General features: G+C 34.7%; 1 pseudogene; it reads right to left on the reverse strand.

The window, feature by feature from the left end:
* LOC141512247 (ceramide synthase 5-like) overlaps window positions 1–20,739 on the reverse strand; it is a 154,558-nt pseudogene extending 133,819 nt beyond the window's left edge.
* Window positions 20,740–21,017: the final 278 nt, after the last annotated feature.

Genomic DNA, 21,017 nt, shown 5'->3' on the forward strand with positions numbered 1-21,017 from the left:
TAAATTAAACTTTACCAAACAAACTTCCAAAAAATTACTTTAATGAGCTAGGAAAAAAGTAAATAAATTCATATGAAGAAACAAAACCAGTCACGAATATCCAGGGATGGGGCAGCTAGGTGGCGCAATGTATAGAGCACCGGTTCTGGAGTCAGGAGTACCTGAGTTCAAATTCGGCCTTAGACACTTAGTAATTACCTAGCTGAGTGGCCTTGGGAAAGCCACTTAACCCCATTGCCTAGGGAAAAAACCTAAAAAAAAAGAATATCGAGGGATTTAATTTTTTAAAAGTGCAAAAGAAGAAAAAGAAGGTGGCTTAGCCTTACCAGATCTAAAATTATACTATAAAGCATCAGTCATAAAAATTGTCTGTTAAGAAATAGAGTGGTAGATCAGTGGATTAGATTAGGTGCAAAAGAGACAGCAGGAAAAGACTATAGTTATCTGCTGTTTTATTAAACCCAAACAGTCCAGCTTCTGGAATAAAAACTCTCTCTTTGATAAAACCTTTTTTGGGAAAATTGGAAGTTAGTATGGCAGAAACTTGGTTTAGGTCAAAATCTCACAATTTATAACAAGATAATATCAAAAGGGGTACAGGATTTAGACATAAAAGACAATATTATAAGCTAACAAGATCAAGGAATAGTTTACCTGTTAGATCTGTATAAAAGGAAGCAGGTTATGATGAGAGAAGGGATGGAGAACATCATTCAAAACAAACTAGATAATTTTGATTTCATTAAATTAAAAATGCTTTCTGTACAGACAAAAAATCACTTTAGCCAAGATCAAAAGAAATAGAGTAAATTGGGAAACAATTTTTACAGCTAGTATTTCTGACAAAGGACTCATTTCTAAAATATATAGAGAACTGAGTCAAATTTATAAGAAAAAATAAGCCATTCCTCAATTGACAATGGTCAAAAGATATGTAAAGACAATTTACAGATGAGGAAATCAAAGCTATCCATAGTCATAAGAAAAATTTCTCTAAATCATTACTGATTAGAGAATGGCAAATTAAAACCGCTCTGAGGTACCATCTCACACCTATCAGATTGACCAATATGGTCAGAAAAGACAATGTTCAATTATGGAAGGGGATATAAGAAATCTGTGTCACTAATACATTGTTAATGGAGCTGCAAACTCATCCAACCTTTCTGGATAGCCATCTGGAATTATACCCAAAAGGCAAAACAATATGTGCATACTCTTTGATCCAGCAACACCACTACTGGGTCTATACCCTGAAGAGAAAATGCAAAAGGGTAAAAACATCACTTATACAAAAATATTCATAGCAGCCCTGTTGGTAGTAGTAGTAAAGAATTGGAAATCGAGTGAAGTCCATCAATTGGGAAATGGCTGGACAAATTGCAGTATATGTATGTTATGGAACACTATTGTTCTATTAGAAACCAAGAGGGATGGGATTTCAGAGAATCCTGAAAAAATTTCACGAACTGATGTTGAGTGAGAGGAGTGGAATTAGAAGAACATTGCATACCGTAATAGCAACATGGGCGTGATGATCAAATTTAATGGCCTTGGCCCATTCCATCAATGCAATAATCAGGGACAATTTTAAAGCACCTGCAACAAATATCATCTGTATCCAGAGAAAGAACTGTGGCGTTTAAACAAATACCATAGTCTACTACCTTCATTCTTTAAAATTTCTTATGTACTACATAATTTTGCTATCTCTAATATTTTATTTTTTTCCCCAAGGATGTGATTTCTCTCCAACTCATTCAATTTTGATAATGTATAGCATGGAAACAATGTACAGATTATCATACTGCCTTCTGTGGGTGAACGAGGGGGGGGGGGCAGGAAAAGGAAAGGTGGAGGAAAAATTGTAAAATTCAAAACCTTACAGAAAATGATAGGTTGAAACTACTATTGTATATAATTGGAAAACCAATAAAATATTAATAAAAATTACAAAAATTTAAAAGAGGTATCTCATACAAAATAACTGTTGATAGTTATGAGAGTATACTTGCTGAAACAGACTGAGGAACAACATTAACATAATTGTAAAACACTTTATAAAATAAAGGCAGATTTCAATGAAAAAAAAGTGAGACTCATGACTTAGCACAGTCCCCCCCCCCACATTCAAAATCCAATACATATGATTATCATGTCATCACCTCCCTGATGTCATGGTCTTATTCAAGAATGAAGGACTAACATCAATCAGTTAGAATGACTAGTTCTGTTTTCATTACTCCTTTTCTCAAAAAGCTTCAATGATTACCATATTTCACCATGTACCATTTCTTGAAAAATTTGGGGTCTAAAAACTGAGAGTAGATTTTTTTTACTTGCATTTCCTGCTTTTTTGCATGTTTTGTCTTTGAATTGTTTCACATTTCTTACTGGTATATTAAGTTATGTTTTGCCACGTTTTGCACAGAAATGGCTCAGAAGAGATTTTTATCCAGTGCTGAATTCAAGTTCAAAGTGATACAATTTGTGAAAGTGAATGGAAATCCTGCTGCTGAATGTCTATCTGATCCTCCAACTGAAAAAACAATCAGAGCCTGGCTACAGGAAGAAGAAACCTGCCCAAAAACTTACTGGCAGAAGACGGCCAAGAGAGGCAAGGAAGTCAAATGACCTGAGACAGAGAGGGAATCAAAGAGATCAATTGAAGAGTAAGGGGCAAGTGGGATTCCTATATCCACAAAGAAGGTACAGTAGGAGATAGGAAGAATTGCTGATGAAAAAGAAGTGACTTATGTCCAAAGAGGACACAATTGATGATTCACATTCATGAAACGTAATCAACTAAGCATGTGTCCACACACACACTAGACTTGCCCAGGGAGTGCTTGTGGTCAACCACAGAACAGAGCACAGGCAGGAGAGCAGTCAGAGACTCTCCCAAGACAGTGATTTGTCATCAAACACAGATGAGAATGAGCTCATGAATGGAAGTTTTGACAATGATGGGGAGTTGTACGAATTTTTTGATGAAATACATTTGAGTTCTACTGAACTTTATGCAATATATTTTTTTTTCAAATCTTGGGCCCCCAAATTAAGGTCCATCTTATATGTGAGGAAGCATGGTACTTGTTACTAAATGAAGTACCAACTCTTTAATCTAACATTCAAAAACTCTCCAAAACCTGGGTGCCACCTATTTTTCCAGCATTTTTGATATATTTTCCCTCAAGTATTCTACATTCTATCCAAGTTAGATTTTTAGCCATTCCCTGATTTGATCCTGCTCTCTCTTGACTCCATGCATTTGGAGAAAGCATTTCCTATCTTTGAAATGAACTTCCTCTATATCTCTGCCTTTAAAATTCTTTTCTTCCTTCAAAAGCCTTCTCTGATCCCTCACAAAGTCAAAGGAAACTGCTCCTTCTCCAGAATATCATGTTTGATACCTCCTTTATTCATCATTATAACATATTTGTATACATATCTCACTCCACCACTAACCTCTAAGACTTTCTAGGATAGGTGATTATGTCATGTTATCTCTCTCTCTCTCGATATATATATATGTTTGTGTGTGTGTGTGTGTGTGTGTGTGTGTGTGTGTGTGTGTGATTGGCAGCTTTTTCAGTGAGGAAACTTACCCTAACAATATAACAATACATACTTCTAGCCTCTGTATAATTAATAGTCAAAGAAAGATGCCCAAAGATAACCAAGGGTAAATAGCTTGCCCCATAGTCAGAGACATAGGAAATGTCAGAGGAGAGATTTGAACCCAGGTCTAACTCCAGTTCTTGTACCTAGACTAGTCTCTCTTGCCATACACATAGTAAGTATTCATTAAATAATTGTTTAATCAAAAGAGTTGTTTAATTGACATGAATTCCATTTCTAATATTCATTAGCCTAAGATTATATAGGCAGAATAATAAAATTTGATTTAAAGGGACAAAAAGTATATTCTGACACAAATAGTTCTTCCATTTTTCTTAAAATCCTTGAGTTCATTCAGTCATCCTGACTTGATTCCTACCAGATAGCCATTAATTTCTAAACAGCTTTTTTTTCCTTCTTCCTACAGAAAACTAGTTGAGGTCATCCATAGTGCAATAGGTGATTTTTTGTAGTGGAATGGAAAGAAATAGTCATGATGTCTTATCTTCCAAGTAGGCCAGATTGTCTCAAATCAGACCTGCACTGTTAAATTTGATAAATGTTTAGTATTTGATTGTTAAGGTAGGAATAATATCCATAGGAAGAGTCAGGGCTTCAACTAAAAGAAAAAACATGTAGAACAATTCTGCTCTCCAATCCTTATTCTCTGCCTCTCTTGCCCATTGGCTACAAGAAAGACAAAATTCAAAGAACACTTTAAGACTTGCAAAAGTCAAGGTAGCTGTTATTATATTGGGTTAGGAAGCGCCTGGTCACAAACTCATTGTTCAAAAAAAAAAGCACAGCACAGTTCTATATCCATTCTCCCTTATCCCTGCAAAAAAGAAATAAGTATGTTTCATCAACTATATGCTGCTTCAATCACTGTGTGGTTATTTTTTTATATTCTTTTACATTCAGATTGTTTCTTTACTCAATGGAGCTCCCAAGGAGGAAATTTCCTCTGACAATGAAGATTGGAAAATTCTCTGCAATTTACCATTCTAGAGAATCACTTGGGACAGAATTACTTGTCAAGAGTGACCAAACCAAGATGCATCAGAAGAGAAACTTGAATCTAGGACCTTCTGGGTCCAAGTTTAGCAATACTAAACTGCCTTTCATTGTACTTACATTGTTAAGAAGAATGCATGAATTGTTCTCATGGTTCTGCTTGCTTTATCTTAGATAAGTTCCTCCATTTTTCTGAATTCTCATATTAATATTTTCTTATGACACAATACTTCATTAATTCATAAACCACAATTTGAACATTCATCAATTGATTGATACTCACTTTGTTTCTAATCTCTTTGTACCTCAAAAAGCACTTTCTATTAATTTTTTCGTTTGGTATAAATGGAGTCTTTCTGGTTTTGGATTCCTTAGGGATTTATGTTTCATAATGGGATTATTTAGGTAAGGGAGATGAACATATGAATGATTTTTCATGCCACTCTATGTTTATGGAAAGGTCCTGATTGATTGAAGTTTGAGGTTTGGACAGAGAAGGAAAGGAACTTAGGGCTTCCAATGTAACATAGATATGTATCATAGAAACATTGAATGGCAAATTGTTGCCTGGAGTTTAAACTGGAGTACCTAATATAATTTCTCATAAAGCAAAAAATATTACTAAAGCAAAATTATTCTTGTTGTGATGTATATTCAAAAACAGTCCTTGCCTTCCAGAAACTTCCATTTTAAAGGGAAGATGTCATTAAAAATTAGCATGTTCAATATAAATGCAAAATAAATATTGTTGTTTTTGTTTTTGCTTTTGTTGTTGTAGTATTTACTCTTTGTCTTCAAAGATGATAAAAATATGGGAAAGGTCTCCTGGAAAGAAGAATTCTTTGGCATAAAAGATAAAGGTTTTTCTAAAAAACTAATATTTTATATGTTTTTTATAGTGTCATGCTCTATATTGTATCTTAGACAACTAACTCTATCTCTAATCCAGTTCTTTCTTGGAGTGATCTCTGACTACATTTCCTCTGTAGATTAGCATAGTTTTATCACCAGCACCTAATAATTTCATACCTGTATTCTTTTAATACTCTACTAACTGATCTCTCTGCCTCCAGATTTTCTTCTCTCTAATATGTCAATGTCTCCTTCTGTGGATTTGAATGTAATTTTCTAAGGCTATAACAATGAAGAACAAGCTTGGAAATCCCTAAAAAGTTGCAAAAGCTTTAATTATGAAACAGAACAGAGAATTAGGGGATACCTAATTAGAAGAAGACATAGGAGATGATGGATAATGATCTAAAAAAGGAGACTGAGAAGGAGTAAATAAAAAGATAGGTAGAAAGCTGGGAGAGCATTAAAGGCATACCCACAAAATAAAAGCAGTCAACTGTGCCAGATGCGGAGCATCTAATAAATCAAAAGCTCTATATAATGATGGCATTATCCTTTAAACAGTCAGTATGGGAAAGTATACAAACATATACATATACAGGTTATATTCAAATTTGTGTTTGCATCTAAATATATAGATAAATTCTGTAAAGAAATGGCTTGATGTATAATCAGATAGAGATTAGGTCTATAATTTGATTGGCACAGGGGACTTCCAAGTATGCATACTCTTTCTACTGATACAAGAAGATATCTTTTCTACAAGTTAGAATATGGGAATTGCTCATTAAGAGACTTTGGGTTTTGTGTAAGGTCACAGAATAATTATGTGTCAGAAGTAGAATTTGAACCCAAAATTTTGGGTTGTGAGGTACTTCCTCTCCCATTTCTGAAGCTCATATTCTTCTTTCTATCTCCTTCCATCTTGTTTTCAGATTCTATGATAAATATCGTCCAATATAATATTCTAATCTTCTTCATTGAATATATTTCCCAGTTTTCCACTTCCATCACTGAAATATGTAAAAAGTCACCCACCCCCAAGAAGTGAAAACACAACCTTCCCCTTTCTCCTCCTCAATTCATGCACTTGGAATCCTTCATTGTATTAAATTCTAATAGTTTCTCACATTCTTTTTTAAATAATATTAAAAAGAATTGATGATGAGTCTTCAGAGTTCTCAGTTAGGGAATCAGGAAAGAATTCAAAAGCATGCATAGCTCTGATGCTAGAGCATAATTCATGGTCTCCCAGTAAGGATGAAGAATTAATCAAGAGACACAGTCAAAGTTAGGATCACTCTACCACCTTTAAGTTCTCTTTATACAGAATTGTATTTATGTTCTTATTTCTATTTGGTGCCTAATTTCTGCACCATATTCGGTGTAGAATCAGTGAGAGAAACATTTTTGTTCATGAGAATACCGATGGAGAATATTTCTCATCAGTTTTGCCCAAATAAAGGCATCAACTCAATTCAATATAATTCAAATGCAGAGCTATCACTAGGACTTTTTCTGAGCAATGAGAGCACTTGCACATCCTATTCAATATAGAAACAATCTTAACATGTAATTAGCAGATATAATTTATGTCTTGACTGCATTCAAGATTAGTTTAGATGACCACCCTGCTTGTCTTCCCTCAACTCTCAAAACTGCACTGTTCTCAGAGTTCCCTACAACCACCACTGAATTATCCCAGGCAAAACAGATGACTGATCATATTTCTTCTATAGGAAAGTGAAGGAGGAGCTACTACATAAATAGTGGTGGTATGGGAAAGGGTATTGGTATATTCTGCAGTTTTTACTTTCCCTCTATGCCCATCTTTAGTAATTTGGGTGTTAATTTTTTTTGAAAAACTATTCCCTGAGAATTATATGAACAATTAAAGAGTAGTAGGGCAGAAAGTTCAGGAAACAAATTACCAATAAAGTTTCAGTTTGTGAATCAAGATTTTTAGTTGAAAGTCAGTCTGATACATAATTTGTGGGAGACCTTTGAGAAATTCCATTCTATTTATAGGAGAGACTCTAGAGAGCTCAGCTCCTTCATATTAAGCAACATAATTATAATTGCAGTCCTAGCATTTTGTAGGATTCATGGTGCTTGGCAAGGAGAAAGAATTGATCTCAAGCCAAAGAAACAATGGCTACGTATCACTGCTGCCTTGAAGGGAAGAAAACCAGAAAAAGTAATCATAGCAGCATATGGGTGATGGAGAAAATGAAAACCAGTTTGGGCTAATTACAAGCTCAAGACATGTGCAGAGGACAGAATCTGAAGGAAATGGTATGGACATTTGTGTAAGTTCCCTGGGAATTATAACATACTTTTTCAAAGAAGGACTGCACCAGCACTATCAGTCAGGACAAAAGAGAACTCATTAAAGATATGGCTTATCTAATTGGCAGAAAAAGGTCACAAAGTCATGGTATTCTAAAGAATTCTGACAACATTCAAGAAATACTTAGATTACTTCCCATCAGCACATGACGTCATCTTTCTCTAAGAAAGTTTTCTAGAAAAGATTTCATGCTTGGAGATTAGTACGACAGAGTGCATTGAACACGACTTGAAATCAGAAAGATCTAGGTTTAAATTGTATTCAAATCACTTCTGGGCAAGTTAGTTATTCTTTATTAAATTTTATTTTTTTCATCTGTAAAACAGAAGGTGAAAATAGCATCTTCCTCACAGTATTATGAAGATCAAATAAGATAATATATACATATATATATATATATATATAAAGCATTCAGTAAGTCTTAAAGCAATCTATAAATGCTAGATAGATGATAGATAGATAGATAGATAGATAGATAGATAGATAGATAGATAGATAGATAGATAGACAGATAGATTTAGGAAATAGTTTTCTGGGTATGATTGGCTAATAAACTGTAGGACACAAAACTTTACTGCCTCATAATGTAACAGAGAGGAGGAATGGTATAGAGGGGGGAAAAGGGAGAGATTTCAAGTTAGCTTCAAATTCTCTAGTACCTACTCTTTGTAGTACCCACAAGAAATTTTAATATTATAAAAGCACAAATTTGGCACCAGCAGGGATATAAAAGTTCTTTGAGTACTACCTGCACATTTAAAAAATAAGGTTAAATGATTTGCCAAAGTTCATCATATGAAACATTGTAAATGAGGAAAGTGAAATAATGATTGTGACAACCTAAGTTCAGGATCTTAATTTATAAAATTCTATAATCCTAGTACTATGAGGGTATTCATTTGACAAAACAGAATGGCGTATGTTCTCAGAAAAAAATAAATAATTTAGCTCAGTCAGAGTGTGAATTTGAACTAATCTCTTCTTGTCTCCTATCCCTTGCTTGCTCTCTTAACCCTGAACAAAAGCACCTTGCTCATGATTAATTTCCATAACTGAAATTTCTTGTGTAAAGAATAAAGATTATTTGGTGACTTTTTAAAAAAGAGATTTTGTAGCTTGGAAATACCAGTTAAATAAATGACCAGGCTGTTGCCAAGGCAACAATGAAAAAAATTAATGCAAAAACATGTCTAAATTATGAACATCTGAGGTCTGTGATGATATATGTGACTTTTCCCCCAAATTCAGTAAGAATTTATATTCAACATGACTTGTGGAATATTCATTACAGAACATATATTACATATGGAAATAGAGAAAAGGAAAAATTTTTAAATGCATAAAATGTTCAATGAGAGATTGTGTTAATGCTTTAATATCTATTACCTGAATCGTGCTGTGTGATGAAGCAACAAACCTCTTAGTCAGTCCAGAATGGCTCTTTTTCTACTCGAGCTACCCATGTCTCCATGTATATGCCAGCTCTTGACATCTTGCCAAAGTGCCAACACATCTTGGAGCTTCTGGGGATGTGACCTTTGTCAGGGAATGAGAGCTTTCCACAGGTGGAACTTTTGGAAACTATCAGTACACTTCAGGAAGGTAATGTGTAGTTTGAGGATGTATGCCTCACTGGGAGATACCAATCTTGGGTAGATTTAATTTAACCATCCACATCTAGCATATCCAAAATCATAGCTAGTGCCCTTTAATACAATCTGGCTTGCCACTTATTCTGAGAAAGTCAAGAACCTCTTCACTATGTTTCTTGGAAGTTTGACATTGAAAAAATTTAAATATGAAGTGATTTTTTCCAAGGCCACAGAAACAGAGTGGAATATGAAGAGAAGCGTGTCAAAAATGCAAGGTAGTCAGAGTAGTTTGAAAGCTCATTTCATACTGAGAATAATCTAGATTCAAATCCAGATTTTTACACAGACTGCTTTATGGTCACTCACAAGCACGGGAACACATTCTAAATTATCTGTAAGGTGCTAGTACATTTGGGGAGCCTTTTCCATAGGATTTCCCTAGAGCAATGATATCAAAGATGCAGTAAATTTGTATACTGCAGCCAGCAACGAAATGACAGAGCTATGAATTCAGCCTAGGAATTTTGATGCTAAATCCAGTCCCTTTTCCATTTATCAGGGCTGTGAGTGAGAAATAAGTTCTTTAAGTTCTCTGGAGATGGGTATTAGTTGGGTTTATAGAGGAATAGAGTAGAAACTTGATTTCTAGAATTTGGGCATTCAGTTTCTACTTTTGACACTTACTAACTTGACACAAGTCAATTAAGCTCTCTGATCTTCAGTTTACTTTTCTCTGTACTACCATAACTATCTAGCTACTCAGTCCTTGAGGCTACAAGGATTTATGACCTGAGCCAATTCCTTTCCCTTACTTCTCATTGTGGGTGGTTTTAGGTTCATTGCTCTGGATTTGTCTTTTTATTAGGGGAATTGGGGTCCCCAATTCTTACATGCAAATAAGGGGTTTGAACTTGAAACAGTTTAACTATCAGGGGGAAAAGATTAATGTACAAATATGAATCAGATACAAAACAGGTTTCTATTAAGAAAAAGGAAGAGCAAATAAAAAAGAACCGAATGATTATAACAGAATCTATATTATCACTACTAGTAGTGATATCTTCTATTCGTGCCTCATTGAGTCAGAGAATTTTCTTTTTTCTTTTTCTTTTTTTGATAGAGTTGCTAACTTATTACTTCATATATCACCTCTCCTGAGCAATCAGATAAATAATCCCATGTAATCCAGAGCTGATGATACCTCTCTCTGATGCTGGTAGTTCTTTTTAGGGGCTATTTAAGCTATTGCTACTTCAACTATAATTACTGAAGCTCCCTGGCTTCCCATGACCTTCTGAATCTAACAGGTTCTAGTGAATAGATATTACTTTTCAGTCACCTAAATGGAGATGAAAGTAAAAACAAAAGTATGACAATCCTTTCCCAATCACAGGCTTGCTTAGAAAAAAGCATATGTTCACTAAATATGTCTGTCTGTCTGTCTGAGGGATAAAGCTCCTATTTCCCTACTCATCTCCAGAATACAATTCTGAATTGTTTATTCTCTGAAGTCAGAAAGGAAAAGAAGTGCTAAGAGGCAGGGGTAACCCTTTAACACATCAAGAATTTTGATTCAGGGACAGCTAGGTGGCACAGTGGATAGAGCACCAGCCCTCAGACACTTAATAGTTACCTAGCTGTGTGGCCTTGGGCAATCCACTTAACCCCATTTGCCTTATAAAAACCTAAAAAAAAGAATTTTGACTGAGCAGTCAAACAAAACATTTTATCAATACATCTGCCAGCAAAGTCTGAGGCCGTATGAGCAGGATCAGACAGGGTGGGTTGCAGGGGTATGCTTGACTTGAATGTTGGCTGAGAATACCCTGGAAAGGCAGGATGCCATTGGGGGTCAATACAGGTTAAGTAAGTAATAAGTCATCAAACAGCATACAACTACAATGTTTCAGACATTATGCTATTCATGGGGAATTCAAAGGGAAAAAAATGGTAGTTCCTGGTCTCACAGCATAATGGGAGAGATAACCTATAAATAACTATGTGCAAATAAAATATATGCAAGTAAAATTTAGGGGTGATTTCATAAGAAGACTGGGTAAAGATTCCATCAAAAGGTGGGATTTTAGCTGGGATTTGAAGGAAGTCAGGAGGCAAAGATGAGTAAAGGAAAGTATTCCAGGATTGGGAAAGAAAGTTTGATACCTGTGGAAAATGTCTGAGAAATGAAGTCTTGGGTTCAAGGAATCCAATACCTATAGTCCCTCCCTTATTGTATTCCTGTGAGGCTCAGATGAAATGATAGAGTTATTTTGTAGACTGTAGTGGATGATACAAATATCTCTTATTCTTCTGTCCTTTCCTACAGTAGCTAATAAATGTGTGTTACACTGAAGCCCTGAAGTACCTCCAAATGCTTTCCTTTTATTCTTAGCACCATCTTCATCTTTTCTCACTCTGAAACAAAGAAATGTGGTCTTCAACCACACCCTTCCAAGTAAGGGAACCACCTTGAAAAAGAGGCAAAAGTATGAAAAGGAAGCATTCATTGAGATGGTTTGGGAGAACACCAAGTGGGTAGTCACATCTCCATAAATTACACCTCATTAACTTATGTAGTCTAGCAACCAAATCATGTGTTGGAAGATGAGACCATTTTTAGCATTTTCACAAATATGACTAATTATGAGGTTGAATTTTTTTTCTTTCACACACAAGCCAACTGACTAGCACACTACCATGCCTCTGGGGGTGTTTTTCAAAAGGAGTTCCTTTAAAATCATATTTATAAAGCAAACACTTTTACTTTTCTGCACTCCCAGCAGGTCTTTAGAAGTATTTCCATAGACAGTGTGTTCCTAGGCAACTGGAACAAAAAAGATATGGGTTCCTAATTGTGTATGGCAGAGGCAAATGGCCCTCCTGATACTGTCCTTGCATTAGATAATGTGAGGGATGATGCTTGCAATTGCTTCAACTTATTTGTAGAATGTAGCTGCAGGTCTGGGGAACTAATGCTGAGCTCCATAAATCATTCAGAAACCCTGGTGTGAATGTATTAAATCAATGTAGGGAAAGAAAAGGCAGAAGGCTTAAGAGGATTTGTAACTTTAGACATGTCAGCTGTCCAACAGTAACACTCGTGTCTATAGACTATAAACCAAGGGGTTTGATAATACAGAGATAGGGGTTTTGGAGATATGGAGGAGGGGAAAGAAGTGTTACAGGAAGGAGAAAAGAAGGCAGACAGAATGGAAACACAAATTAACAGAAAGAAGGCAAGATACAAAGGCAGAGATAAAGAAAGAGGCAAAGCTATGAAGAGAGCAGAACAAAAAGAGAAGGATGAAGAGAAAATTAAAGACTATTGAGTAAGAGAGGATAAAGAATGAGACTGATAGATGAGAGGGCATAAGTATTTGTGGGAGAGGTGGAAAAGGAAATGAAGAACAAGAATAAGAGGAGGGAAAGAAAGAAAAAAGAGACAGAAGGGAGGAGAGGGAAAGAAAAGGGGGACAAAAGAATAAAAGACAAGAAGAAAAAGGGGAGAAAATGGGGAGAGATAGATGGATAGATAGATACTCTCAGAATACATGTTATATGTGTTTGGAGAAGTTCTACTCACAAAGCAAAATGACAGGTTATAATGAGAAAACATTTTAAAATAATAATTTCTGAATTCTTAGGCGACCAATAAAAACTGATCTCAACTAAAGGTATTTTCCTGACTCAATAGAAATTAATGTAAAAGATTAAGACTTTCACTATCCTAGAAAAGGAAACTAATGCTCTTAATTTCCTAGTTGAGAGATTTTACCAAGAATCTCACAGGTAGTACATAATTATAAGAGTCAAGATTTAAGCCCAAGTTTTTAACTGTAAAAAATACAGTGAACTTTTCACTATTTGAGGCAAACTCATGCAGTTTTTCCCCCCACAGTTGAATAGGAGAGATATTGACCTAGGTCATGATCCTGTTAGGCAGTGAAGTGTGTTTTTTTATCCATCTGCTCTTTTGTTCCAGGCTCAGAAGGTAAGGTGGTTGTCTCTCTTGCCAAGGTTAATCCCTCCACCTGTGTCTCTGATGACTTTGCCTCCTGTCTCTTCCCAGGTCTTGCTCCACTGATCATTCCCTCCTGCTCTTATCTTTAGTATCATCCTTTTATTGTCTTTCCTCATACTGGAATATATCTCCTCTCTCAGATGAAATCCTTTTTTCTATTAAAGACCCAAGCTAGGTGATAAATCTTTTGTGGTCTCCTCTGATGCTTCATCATCAAATACCACTTCCCTTCTGAAATTTTCTTAAAATACTTTATACCTTTCATCAGTTCCAGTTTATCACATATTATTATATTTGCTTTTGTAAATCTAATCCACCTAATAGACTGCAAATTCCTATAAGATAGAGACTGTATGGTTTTGCTCTTTTTTTTTAATTCAAGGTATATACTGTGATGTGTTCACTTGAACAACTATTGAATTGAAATGGGTTTGTCAGGGTCAGTGGTTTGCCTCTGATTTGCTTTCATTTTGTCCAAGTTCTGTTTGTCTTCTCCACTTCAGTCTAACCAGAAGGATTTCTTTAGCTTAGGGGACTGTCCTAGGTTCTGAATAAAAAGGCCAAAAGAGTCTACTAACACTCTACTAAGTTGATACAACATTTACATAAGAAATGCAAGATTAGTTGAGGAATAATACAAACCTAGGCTACTAAGGGGATCAAACAGGATTTTGATAGCACATGGCAATTGAGGGAAGAATGGAACTGGAAGAAGGAATATATGTAGACTTTTGTAAATAGTTTTCTACAGTGACCCACATTCTTATAGTCTCACAAATGATTGTGAATAATTTTTAATTATTTTCAAAATAATTTGATAAAATAGAGAAATTCAGACCATAGCAGTCTCTTCAGATGAAGCATTTTATTTAAATGGTCATCAAATGATAGGAGATGGACCTGTGATTTACAGGTGAAGAAACTCTCTCTACCAGTGAAAGTCAGCAACTTCCCTCTCTGCAATTTATAAACTTAGAGAATTATTTAGAAGACTACAAAGTTAAATATTTTGTACAAGATCATATAGACATGTGCCAGAGGTGAATTATTAATACAGGTCTTTTTGGTTTTGATTATATAATTAATCATAGCAATTACATTAAAATCATAAAGCACTTGTAAGAATGACTAGAGAGACAATTTTGTTCAAAAATCAGTGGATCTCATTTCCCTCATCTGTAAGATAAGAAAGTTTGGTCTGTTAACTTTTAAAGCTGCTTGCAACTTTAAATCTATAATGCTATGAATAAAATCTGATCAGGTGAACGTTCTAGCAATTTAAAACAGAGGCATGAATTTGGGGTATTCTGATGTTTGTATTCTATTGGCTGCAAGGAAAATAAAATAATCATACATATTTTCACAAATAAGTGACCCACCTAGTAATTCATCACTGTGAATTAGTACAACTATTTTGGAAAGTCAATTGAATTTATGCAAAAAAATGACTAAAATGTCTATGTTCCTTGAATTCTTTTGTATAGTTTCTTCATCTGCAAAATAAGGAGATTCTGCTTTTAAAGATTTACTCCAAGGAGGTAACTGATAAAAATAAAATCTCCATGAACATGAGTTATGCCAACATTTTTAGTGGTAGGAGAGAAATGGAATCAAAATATATGTTCATACAATGTAGTATAGTCAAACACATTATGAAACATGAATGTAATGGAATATTACTGAGCTGAAAGAAAAAATAAGCATGATCAGTATGGAGAAGTAGGGAGATATGTACTGATGACACAGTGAAGTGAACAGAACCAAGAAAACAAAAAACAATGCCTAGAAAAATGGAAATAGATAGAACTACCACAAAGCAATTAAAAATGAATGTTGCAAAATTGCAGAGAAGAATCATCGATGCAAAGAAGAGAAATGAGAAACATCTCTCCACCACAACACCTGTCTTTTGAATGTGTCCTTACAGAGACTCTTTAAGACTACATTAGGGAAAAAAAGCTTTTTATGGGAATAGAGTTATTGACACCTACACCCATACATGAGACCACTGGGGACGATGAATGGTGTGATCGACATGATTTTTCTTTTTTTTTAAGACAACTTATATCAAATGATAATAACATTAAAATTTGTTTGTCCATGTACCCATCTTGGATGTACATAACAAAGGGACATAAGAACCAAGTTTTGTTAAAATTTCAACATGTCAGACAAAGGAATAATCTAGTCACATTGGAAGTGCTCAGATATTGATTAGGACTTATTGGAGACTGAACAATCACCAATGCAATAAGTTAATTAAAATAGCTAATGGTTTTCTCCTGGCCAGTTCTTGTTTCATAAGACTATGAGCAAGTGACACCAGCAAATTAAGTAGAGTTGGTGTTCTAAATATCATTATGTGCATTTTAAAATAAATTTTTGATTAATAAAAATCTGTTTTTTTCTTTTTCCCTAATATATTTGAAAAAACAATAAAAGAAATTCAAAATCCTTGTAACAATTTTTAATTTTATACAATTATATTGTATACATAGATATATGTGTATTATGTATAATTGTGTTTAATATATTTCACTCATACATTCATCAACTGATGGACATTCCCTTAATTTCTAGAATTTTACTATCACTAAAGGAGCTGTTATAAATATTTGATGTCAATGAAGATCCCAATATACTTCAGTGTGCAAGAAGTTGTAACTTCATTAACTTAGCTGAATGGGGCACACACTTCAAGGCTAGAGGGACTGGACCACAGGGCTGCTGATCTCCATCTAATTCAGTCTAGCTTTAAATTTATAATGCCACCCTTGCAACCATAAGCCCTCATGTAACTATTTCAGCATCTCATAATTCAACTCTGAGACCTAACTGACCAGTGCTCCAGACCTTAATACTTCCACACTATAGAGTTTCACCCAAGTGGACTCAAGATTTCCTGTGGTCAAATATATTTTGAACACATGTATAATGACTGGGAATCCTCAATCAATTTCTTTATAATTCAAATTTTATGCATATCCAAGATCAAATTTGTGTTAAATGTGGGAAAGTAATGTTTATAATGAATTCAGATATCAAAGGTCTCTGAAATATATTTGACCCAAGAGGATCAATGCTAACAATTTATATAGTGAAAGAAGGTTAAAAAGATAAAGAAGTGTTCCATATACACAAAACATTTGCAGCAATATTTTTTGAGGTAGGAAAAAAACTGGAAGGAAAGTAGGTGCCCATCAATTTGTGAGTAGTTAAAAAGATTCATGACATTAAAACATAACATTATTTATAGCATAAGGGATGACAAATTTGATGAATTAAGAAAAAAGTTGGGAAGATATGAATGTTCTCATACAAAGTAATCAGAACCAGGTGACCAATTTATGTAATGATCATAATAGTACAAAACCTAAACAATTTTACAAAACTTCAAAATTTAGATCAGTTAAGTGATTAATGTGACTTCAAAATATTGATGGAAAGGAATTCCTCCAAAGACTCAGAATAAGACACATTTTCACAAATGATTAATGTATTGATTTATTTTGCTTGACTGTACTAATTTGTAACAATGAGGATTCACTGAGGAAGAGAAATACATTGAGAAATTATGGTAATGTAAAAAAGTAAAAGGGAGGAGCAATAGATCACTATACACACACATATATATAAAATGAACATATATAGGTTTATACATATACATAGAATATATGCATATATACATACATAGTGTGCATATATTTGTGTATATAGTACACATATTTATTAAACATAAATGCAAAATGCTACGCTCAGGTTTAAAATATTCCCTAAAAATATGTCCAAAAGAATATAGAATACTGGTCCTAGAATCAGGAAGACTTGAGTTTATATTTGGCCTAAGAAACTTCTTTAGCTATGTGATCCTGAATGAGTAACAGCCACATTTAGCCTCTGTTTGCTTATCTATAAAATTAAAATGGCTTCTAAAATCTCTCTTAGCTCTTAATAAATTATTCTATGATCCTAATTTAATAGTTGTACAACTCTGTGTTCATCATTTTGCTCTCCTATGCCTTGATTTCTTCAGCTTTAGATACAAATTAGTTATCTAAACTGTCTTCCAATTCTAAAAATCCCATAAGCCTACAAGAGCAGATATAGTTTACATGAAAAATATTTGGGATTTTATTTCATGGCTTGTTGAAATATGAATCAATTGTATAATATGACTGCCTAAAAAGTAATCAATGATATTATGTCCATAAAGAGAGAATTGATATTCCCTTCTTCTCTGCCCTGGTCAGGTTGCATCTGGAATATGGTCTTTACCTCTGGTAGTTACAGTTTAGGAAAGATACTGAAAAGTAACTGTAAGAAAGAAACATTTGTAACAAGATTTGAAATTATTTTGAGAGAAATAAATGAAATTATTTGAGAGAAATAAAGAGATTTGCCTGGGAGAACAGATTTAATGGGATAAGGTTGGGAAGAATAGAGAAAATGATACATGATATCTGCCTCCAACAATTTTTAAAGGCTGCCATGTGCAAGAGGAATTAAGCTTCTTTTTTGTGCTACAAGAATTCGACGTGGAAGCATAAATTAAGACAAGGAAGTGATCTTAGTGATTATGGAGCCCAACCTTCTCATATCAAAGACAAGGAAACATAAGTAAAAGTAGGTCAAATGTCCTCAAGGTCACACAGGTTCAAAGGGGAAACTGGAACTGAGGTCCTCTAACTTGAAATCCACTGCATTATGTACTATTCTAGAAAGGTAGAATGTATGCTACTTGAAGAGTATGTATGATTTTTTTTCACTAAATGTCTATATAACCAAGGTCTGAAGTCTCATCATTGAGATTGTACTGTGGTGCAGTTTTTGATTATTGTTATAATGGACTATAGCAAGTCTCCAACCTCAGTTTTTCCCCTATGTTAATACATCTACCCATCCTAACAGTTGCCAGAGTGATTTACGAAAAAAAAGAGCAATAACAAACACAAATATAGGACCCAATCATGTAATCCCCTTCCACTACTCAATAACTTTGCAAAGATTTTGTATTGACTTCAGGATAAAATATGATCTGCTCTTTAAAATTCTTCAAATTATGACCCCTGAATAATCTTCCAATATTGCTATGTACTCCTATCTTTCCCAAACACTGCGATTTAGTCATACTTGCCATTACACAAAACACCCCATCTCCCATTTCCATGCCAATATATTAATGTCCCTCATACCCAGAATGCACTCTTTCTTCACCTCTACCTCTTGGAATGTCTAGGTTCCTTCAAACCCTTCTCAAATGGAGAAGGAGAGTCTTATTCAACACCTGTTACTAGCCATGAATGGAGAGGGGCAACCAGAAAAAGGCTAGATCTTTCTCGGTTATGATTTGTCATTCTAGCTTGAGTTCTCTCTACCAATATGCCTGCAAAACCCAACAGCATGCCTCCATCTGGCCCTTCTGTGCTGCTTCTCAGACCTCCTTTCAGTTTCTTATTTTGCCTGTTTCCCCCAATGTCATTGATTCATTAGAGCTTGGCTAAGTCATGGGTGGACCTGGGGACATGATTTTACCATCTCTGCTTGAGCTACTGCTCAACTCATATAATCCTCCCTCATTCATCTTTGTCTATGCTCTTGAAAACTCTGGATTTCCCTTTTAAAAAACTCTATCTGCTTTCAGACTCCAAAGAGCAAAAAGCTCTAAAATCACTCAAGGTCAAGGAGGAATGCTTGTTCTTCTAACACGTCCCAATAAGTCAATCCATTTTCAGACACCTACATTTGAGTGATTGCACAAAGATTGTTCAATTGGATTACTAGAGGGAAAAAATAAAACTACTGGGTAGAAGTTTTGGTGAATCATATTTGGATTCCTCAAAAAGAGGAAATGGTTTCTAGCAATTAGAGTTGAAAATAATGTAAGGAAGTAGATAAGCATTTAAAAAGTAAGTATCTACTATATGTCAGATACTGTGCTAAGCATTTTATAAATATTGTCTCATTTTATCCTCACCCTGTAAGTATTATTATTATCCCCACTTTATAGTTGAGGAAATAAATTAAGGTTAAGTGACTTGCCCAGGGTCATACAGCTAGTGGGTATCTGAGGCCAGTTATGACCTCAGATCTTCCTAAATCCAGATCCAGACCTCTATTTCACTGAACCATTTATTTTCTTCTGCCTTTTTGGAAGGCAGAAGTTGGTTCTAAAAGCAAAGGACATAATTTGAATCTTATTTCAGATTCTTTTTTTTAAGTTTTTTTTTTTTTTTGCAAGACAAACAGGGTTAAGTGGCTTGCCCAAGGCCACTCAGCTAGGCAATTATTAAGTGTCTGAGACCGGATTTGAATCCAGGTACTCCTGACTCCAGGGCTAGTGCTTTATCCACTATGCCACCTAGCTGCCCCTTATTTCAGACTCTATGTGACCTTGGACATTTAATTTACTCTCTTTTAGTTTCATCAGTTTCATCTATAAAATGGCAAGAGGGAAGTTGTACAAGATAATCTCTGTGGTCCCTTTCTGGCTTTAAATACCTTAACTTATGTCAAGAGGTTATGGGTTCTCTATCATTGGAACTGTTCAGCCAGACTCCAAATGACCATTAGGGTATGCAATGGGAGCTTCTGTCCAGATAAAGTTAATTTGAATGATTATATTCTCTTCCAATACTAAAAGAAATGGAGAAAGGAAGGTGTAATAGAGAATTCATTTATTCATTTGATAGAAATTAGATTTGATGACTTCTAGGGCCCCATCCAATTCTAAGATTTGGAGACTTGCTAAATGTAATGAGGTTCTTTAGTACATAAAATGAATACCTTAAGTTGTCAGATTTCAGAGTTTTTATAAATGTTTTAAGTTTCTACAACCAAGGATAACTGTATTGTTTTCATCTAGCAAGTTGAAATAGGAAGCATGACATAGTTTAAACCTTTTACATTTGTATTTGACAGCCTGAAAAGTATATCTCCTACAATGCCCTGTAGCACAGTATAATTGGGCTTTGTAAGATCAGTGGAGGCAGTAGGAAGATGCCAAGCCGCTAAGACAAACACCCAGTCTCTGAGTGCCAAAACCTTTATTGGGAAACCCAACTCATCACAACTGTCAGAAGGGCACAGTAGGGACATAAGTCATTCCAATTGTTCATAAAATGCTAACCATCTGGAGCTTTATACTGCAGGATATCTCCACTGGGATGTCCCACCAGCACCTCAAATTCAGCATTTTGAAAACCAATCTCGTTATCTATGTCTTTCAAAATATTGCCTTTTCTGACTTCACTGCTGTTGTCCATGACTTCCTTATTTAACTTGTTGCCCATGTTCCTTGCTTTGGGTTTATCTTTGATATATTATTTTTCTTTATCTTTCATATTCAGTGAGGTACCAGATACTATCAATAATATCTTTAGGGCCATGCTTATTGTGATGTATTCCCCTTTCTATATTTTTCTACCACTACTAAATTTCAGTCATTCATTACTACCTACTTGGACTACTTCAGTAGCTTCTTATATGTGGTTCCATTTCCATTCTCTTCCGTCACTTAACCTTCCTAGGTTTCATATTCCTCATAAATACAATGAAGAGCTTTATTATG

Source organism: Macrotis lagotis, chromosome 2 (genome assembly GCF_037893015.1).
Source record: "Macrotis lagotis isolate mMagLag1 chromosome 2, bilby.v1.9.chrom.fasta, whole genome shotgun sequence".
NCBI classification, from domain to species: domain Eukaryota; kingdom Metazoa; phylum Chordata; class Mammalia; order Peramelemorphia; family Peramelidae; genus Macrotis; species Macrotis lagotis.